The following is a 7,065-nucleotide window of genomic DNA, read 5'->3' on the forward strand; positions in this document are numbered from 1 at the left end:
CGCTGCCTCCTGTGCAGGCAGACAGCCCCAACCCAGCCATCCAGATGTGGTATGGATGGGGAGCAGAGAGGGTGGGAAGGGCAGAGCCCAGAGCCTGCAGGGCATGGCCGCTGTCATTAACTTCTCCTTGTGTGCTCCTCTTCCTGCTAGGGAGAAAGGCTTTAATTGTCACCATTTTCTGCTGTAACAAACCAAGAGGTGGTGACGCACAGAGCAGTTCTTGAGTCTCAAGCCCTGGTCAGGTTTCTGGCCTGTGGGCATTGCAAGAGCCTACAGGGTCCCACCAGCCTGGGCATCAGCTCCCAAAATACCCCTTTTCTGAGCCCAGAGAGCCTTGTGTGTGGTGGGAGGCTCTTCTTGGGGTATTTCCTGAGGGTTTTGAAAAGCCCCTAAGATGGACAGGATTGTTTCCTATGGAATCACAGGAGAAGTTAGCTGGAGGAGGGGAGTGGGGAACTCGTGTCCCAGACACAGACACATATCAGTCCAGGGACCAGCATGACAACATCCAACAGGGCTCCCATCTGAAGTGATCTTGACACTTCTCCTTTTAAACCTGCTTGTTTTACCTTTTGGTAAGATCAAAAGTGATGTAAAACCTCAGTGGGAGACTGCATTGGGAAAGGGATTTATTTAATGTCCTTTCCAGCATGAACCCTTCCACTTGCCCTCGGCACCCAGCAGTGTCCAAGTGGTATGAGCAGAACCCCTTGTGTGTGACAGAAGGGACACAGGATGTCAGTCAATGTACCATCCCCAGCAGTACTGACAACAAACTGGTTTTAACACCTTTTGGGAAGCAGTGGGGATTCCAGGGTCATCTCTCACCTCAGGATCTTCCTTATCCCACCTCACAGATCATGGGTCCAGTCACTGCCTGTTGTGTTGGTCGTTGTGTCCTCATTCTGCATGGCCATAGCCACTGCCAGAGGTCTTTGCCAACTGACCCTCTGCTGCTGGCTGTTCCCAGGGCAGGGCACAAAGGCTGTTTTGCAGGATGGATACAGGGGGAGAAATCCAGGTCATGAGCTGTTTTCAGGGCAGGGATCTGGTCTTAGCCCTGTGGGGAAGGAAGAACTAATCTGAATTTCTGCAGGTTGGTGAGGATTATCTGCTGCTCCAAGGGGACGTTCACACCAACACACACAAACTGCAGAGCATCCCCTCAATGTCTTGCCCAAAGAAAGATCTGTCAGAGAGGCAAACATAGTTTCAAGTGTTCATGAACAGCTTTATCATCCTTTTGTATTTGTCATCTGCCTTTGTGCCTGGTGGTGAATAATCCAGGGTCCACTGAGGCAGTTGGAGAGACACAAATTGAGTGACTGCCCCAGGAATGCAGACAGGTAAGTAGGAAACCAAGAACTTTTTAATGCTACCCAAGAATCACAGGAACCTTAGAAGGAACCTTCCTTAGAAGGAACCTTAAGGCTCATCCAGTCCCACCCCCTGCCAGGGGCAGGGACACCTTTCACTGTCCCAGGATGCTCCAAGCCCCATCCAGCCTGGCCTTGGACATTCCAGGGATGGGGCACCCACAGTTTCTCTGGGCACCCTGAGCCAGGGCCTCACCACCCTCACAGCCAGGAACTCCTTCCTTGTATATATTCTAAATCTGCCCTGATTCAATTTAAGGCCATTATGAAAGAAAGGAGCCACATTCTCTGGAAGGATTAATGGTAGGAGTAGCTCGGTCTGTGATGGGCTGAGGGAATCACTCTCTCCTCTTTCTGCTGGGCTCTGGCATTTTGTCTGCATGGGGACAGTTGGGTCTGGGTGATGGATGGCCTCACAGCGAGCTTCCAGAGCTACATGTTCTTTGGGCTGGATCCCTATAAGGAAGTCTGACAGCGCTGCTCGCACTGCTCAGGTCTGCTCTCCTGCTCAGCATTATCTTAATGAGGGGGCACATAACAAAGAAAACTACATATATCTAATTTTTCCATTCAAGAGATAAACAATACACAAATGTGAGTGAGCAGAGTTTGGAGAGGCTGGAGCAGAGTTTGGAAACACTGGTGCAGACTCTGGTGCTGCATAGACAGGCTGGTGCAGAACATCCCAACTCTTCTCACTGGAACTAGGTCACTGTTCTCTTTCCAGAAACAGAAACAACATCGGCAAAGGGCCCAGCAAACACCACAGTGCCCACAGGCATGTGAATGACTGTGAAGGAGTTTTGCATCTCCAGGCAGGAGCAGAGGAATCAGTTTTACTTTTTAAAGCACAGAGCAGCTCTGAACAAAGAGATTTTGATCTTCTCCAATCTTGTGGCTTCCAAATGGGTCATGTTAGAAATCTGGAACCTCCTGAATCCCACATTTTTTCTAAAGAAGTATTTTTTCCCAAGATAATTTTAAATGTCTTCAAGATTAGCAAAACAGCATTTTCTGTGGAAAAACCCCCAAACTGTCCAGCCCCAATCACCCCCCTGCATCCTTGATCCCTCTAAAGACACTGTCAGATCCAGCAGACACAAAGCCTGAGGTGGAAGCTTCCACATCAGTACCATGTGTCAATGCAGAGTTCACCAGATGTGTCACCAAGCATCTCCTCATTTCGTGAAGCCCAGGACACAACAGTATCTTAGACTTCTCCTTCCCACTCTTGCACTGCTGAGGGCTATCTCAGATGCTTGTGTTCTGGCTTTCTGGAGTTGGCATTGCTGAGTGAGGCCATCAGCCCTGTCCCCACTGCCCCTGCAGGGATGGGGACCACGGTGGCCCTTGAAGCAGCCAACACCTGAACAGGCTGCTAATGCCAGAGGCTGCTCACACCACACATCCCTCACATGATGGCAGGGCCAACCAACACGGTGGCTGCTCCTCAGCCATCCCTGGCAGGCAGTGACAGCTCTCCCAGCATCTCTGCCAAGCAGGGAGGCAGCAGGATGGATTAGGGACAGCGTGACCATGAGTGGTTCTTACCCTGCTGTGCCACCCACACACTCACATCCCAGCCGTGGAGCAGCAGCTGCCCTGTGCACGTGGGGATCAGGCCCTGGGACCAGGTCACATCCTGCCACACGTGTGCAGCTCAGGGCTGTGTGGAAGGAAATCATTGGCTTGCGCAGGGGCCTTCCCAAACCTCCCCACCCATATGATCCCCACTCAGACCATCCCTTCCCAAACCTTCCATTCCCAAATCCTCCCTGCCCATTCCCTCCCTACTGAAACATTCCATTCCCAAATGTTCCTTTCCCAAATCCTCCCCCATGCAAAACTTCCCTTCCGAAATCATTACTTTCCAAATAATTCTTACCCAAATTATCCCTTTCCCAAACCCTCTGTGCCAAAACATTCCATTCCCCAAACTTCCATTCACAAACCCACCCCACCCAAAACTTCTCACAAACCTTCCTTTCCCAAATCCTCCCCACCCAGATCTTCCTTTCACAAACCACGCTCCCTCAAACCACACCTGCCCAAATCAGCCATTCCCAAAGTATCCACCCCAACCACAACTGCCCAAATCAGCCCTTCCCAAACCTTCCTTTCCCAAAAGCTCCCTACCCAAACCATTCCTTCCCAGATCATCTGTACCCAAATCATGCCTTCCCACATCCTTTCTACCAAAACCATCCATTCCCAAATCTTCCCTTTTCCAAACCCTCCTGACACAAACATTCCCTTCCCAAACCTCCCCACCCATATCATCCCCACACAAATCATCCCTTTCCAAACATTCCATTCCCTAACCTCCCACTTGGAAATCCTCCCCACCCAAAATTTCCCTTCCCTAATCATTTCCACCCAATCATCCCTTTCCCAAGCCTTCCCTACCAAAACCTGGCCACCCAAATCATTCCTTCCCACAGCCTCCCTACGGAAACATTCCATTCCCAAATGTTCCTTTCCCAAATCCTCCCCACCCAAAACTTCCCTTCCCAAATAATTCCCACCCAAATCATCCCTTTCCCAAACCACCTCACCCAAATCATCCCTTTCCAAACATTCCATTCCCAAATCCTCCCCCCTGAAAACATCCTTTCCCAAGTCATCCCTTCCAAAATCATTCCCACCTAAGTCATCCCTTTCTCAAACCCTCCCTGCCCAAAAAAATCCCTTCCCAAAACTCCCCCACTGATATGATCTCCACCCAAATAATCCCTTTCCAAACATTCCATTCCCTAACCTCCCTTTCCCAAACCCTCCCCACCCAAAACTTCCCTTCCCAAAATATTCCTTTCTGAAATAATTTCCACCCAAGTCATCCCTTTTTCAAATCCTCCCTGTCCAAACCTTCCCTTCCCAAAACATTTCTTTCAAGATTCTCCCCACCTAAATCATCCCCTGCCAAAGCTTCCCAAACCATCCCCACCTAAATCATCCCTTTCCAAACCTTCCTTTCCCAAATCATCCCAACCATCGCCCCCATCCAAATAATTTCTTTCCTAAATCATTCTTTCCCAAACCCTCCTTACTCAAACATTCCCTTCCAAGATCATCCCTTCCCAAATCATTCCAAACCAGAAATTCTTCTCACAAACCTTCCTTTCCCAAATCAATCATTCCCAGATCATTCCTCCATGCCAGTCTCTGGAGAGGCAGCAGAGCCTGTGCTGGTCCCTTCTCACAGCCCACAGCTGCAAAGTTGCCGTGGGCATCATTTGCTCCTTTTTCCTGGGCTGCCCTTGAAGATGGGAGAAATTGGGACATCTCAATTATGGAATCATGGGATGGTTTGGGTGGGAAGGGACCTTAAAGCTCATCCTCTTCCACCCCTGCCTTCCACTATCTTAGGTTGCTTCAAGCCCCGTCTAACCTGACCTTGGACACCTCCTTGAACATCTTCATGACTGTCCAACCTGCCTTGAATCTCCATGGACCACCAGAAGAGCTGGATAAGTGGATAAATTCCATTGTTTCTCCCTAGAATGCCATCCCTGGCTGCAGCTGCAGCCCCTTAGCTCCCTTGCCTGTGGGAACCCAGCTGGAAACCCAGTGCTCCTCATCGTCCACAGTTTGGAGCCTTCTCAAAGAACTGGGAGAAAGGGTTCAAAATCTTTCTGAAAATTTCCCAAGCCCTGAATTTTTAAAAATCAATACATGAGTTTCAGGAGGAAAAATGTAAATAATTTAAAACTTCATCCTTGTCATTATTTTAAAAGTTTCTTATTTTGATATTATTAGAAATTGGTAATAAGTTTATTACTAATTTTATTTATTACTATTTAGTAGGACTCATAAAGCCAATCTGTCTTGGTTTGAAAAGACAGGTGTCTGCTAAGGAAGGTAGGAGCCCCCCTGGAAATTCAAAATGTAAACCTCCTCCATCGAGATTTCAAGGAGGAGGTTTACATTTTGAATTATAATTTCAAAATTAAGGGGCTTTCAGGCAAAGGTATGGGAGTAGGAATAACAGTTCTTTATTAGGGAAGAAAATAAAAATAAAATTAAAAATGCAATAATATAAAACAACACTGACAGAGTCAGAATAGGACTTGACCCCCTGTGTGTCAGGCTGTTGGCAGCAGTCCCATTCCATGGTGGCTCAGCCCTCCTGCAGTGCCAGCTGTGGTTCTGCTGGAGCAGGGAGCCTGGACAAGGGTGGAGTTTTCCTCTGAAGGTCCAGTGGTGGTGTCAATGGGCCTGGGCTCCCTCTGGGAATGCAGGGCAGAAAAAAGCTGCTCCTCTGGGAATGCAGTGGGCAAAGGCTGCTGTGCTGTTCCAGGCTCAGATTGGATCCAGGTAGGAATGCTTGGCTCCTCCCCTGGGCGCAGCATCTCCCCATGGGATGATGGAATTGGATCAGCCATGCAGGGACACTCAGTGGCCATGGACAGCAGAGATCTCCTGGAGGGAGGATTGGTTGTGGAAGAGATAAAGAAAACTGCCCCATGGACAGAAGATGGCTGCCCCACCTCTAACAGATGGTGATAGAATAGACACCCTCAGCTACATCTTCCAACCTAAGACACCTTCCTAGGTGGAAAACTGCTTTTCCAACGAAGTTCAAGAGCAGGAATAGTAATAACAGACCAGGAAAAGTGAACATTTTTTATAGCAGGAATTCTGCTCAGGGAGAAGCTCTCAATGAACTGACCCAATCCCAACTTTTGAAGGTTCAATTGTCAAAATCCTGGATTTGAAAGTCCACTCAGGAGTACTGGAAATGGATGGTTCCCTCTGCTCTAAATGGCAGTTTGTAACTGGGGATGAGCAGTGGGAAATGCAGGAGACTCCCTGGACTGACATTGTCTTCCAGGTGTCACCCTCTTCCATCCTTTTCCAGAGAGAAATTTTCAGTTGCTCCACCTCATCTCCTTCCATGGAAATGCTGTTCATATTCCTTACAAATGTTGAACTTTTGTGTTCCCTGTGCAGAACAAGCCTTCCCAGAATGTTTGGCACCATTTCATCCTCTTATCTCCGGAAGATTCCCTGCCTGGGAATTCAGTAATCACCGAAATCCCTTTTTCCACATAGAAGTCACTCAGACATTCATCCAAATCTGCAAATAATGCAAACAATTCCATGGCACCAGGAAGAGGTGCTGACTCCAGAGAGCTGGGAATCAGGGCCCAGTGTTGGTTTAAACACTCTGCATCTGATTGTGGAGAGAGGAATGAGCCAGAGCAAAATGGAAGGAAAACATGGGGAACTAAGGACCTCAATATGTTGATGGGCAGAGAAGAACTGTCTGGAAGTAGAGAACAGGGAAATACAGGTCCTGGACCTGCGGACAAACAACCACCCCAGGGTGCGGGGGACCTGCTGGAGCAGCTCTGTGGAGAAGAACCCAGGGACAACAAGGTGTCCCTGCCCAGCAGAGCGACCTGGGTACAAAGAGCCAATGGGATCCTGAGGACCATCAGGAAGAGCATTCCCAGCAGGTCAGCCAGTGATCCTGCCACTCTGCCTAGCCCAGGGACAGGGAGCTCCTGGAGCAGGGTCAGCAGAGGCTGCGCGGCTGAAGAAGGGCCTGGAGCATCTGGGTGCCCAGGAAAGGCTGAGGGAGCTGGGGCTGCTCAGCCTGGAGAGAGGCCCTCAGCCCTGGGTGTCCCTGTGCGCAGGGAGGGGCAGAGCAGGGCCCAGGCTCTGCTCCAGGAGCCCAGCAATGGCA

General features: G+C 49.4%; 1 protein-coding gene across 1 annotated transcript in view; it reads right to left on the reverse strand.

Annotated features, from left to right (window-relative positions):
* EPHA8 (EPH receptor A8) overlaps positions 1–914 on the reverse strand; it is an 81,288-nt gene extending 80,374 nt beyond the window's left edge. The window contains exon 1 of the mRNA XM_031062917.1: positions 829–914. The gene's annotated coding sequence lies outside the window, so the exon portion shown is untranslated. The remainder of the gene's footprint in view (positions 1–828) is intronic.
* Between the last annotated feature and the right edge of the window lie 6,151 nt (positions 915–7,065).

Source organism: Geospiza fortis, unplaced genomic scaffold (genome assembly GCF_000277835.1).
Source record: "Geospiza fortis unplaced genomic scaffold, GeoFor_1.0 scaffold353, whole genome shotgun sequence".
Lineage (NCBI taxonomy): Eukaryota > Metazoa > Chordata > Aves > Passeriformes > Thraupidae > Geospiza > Geospiza fortis.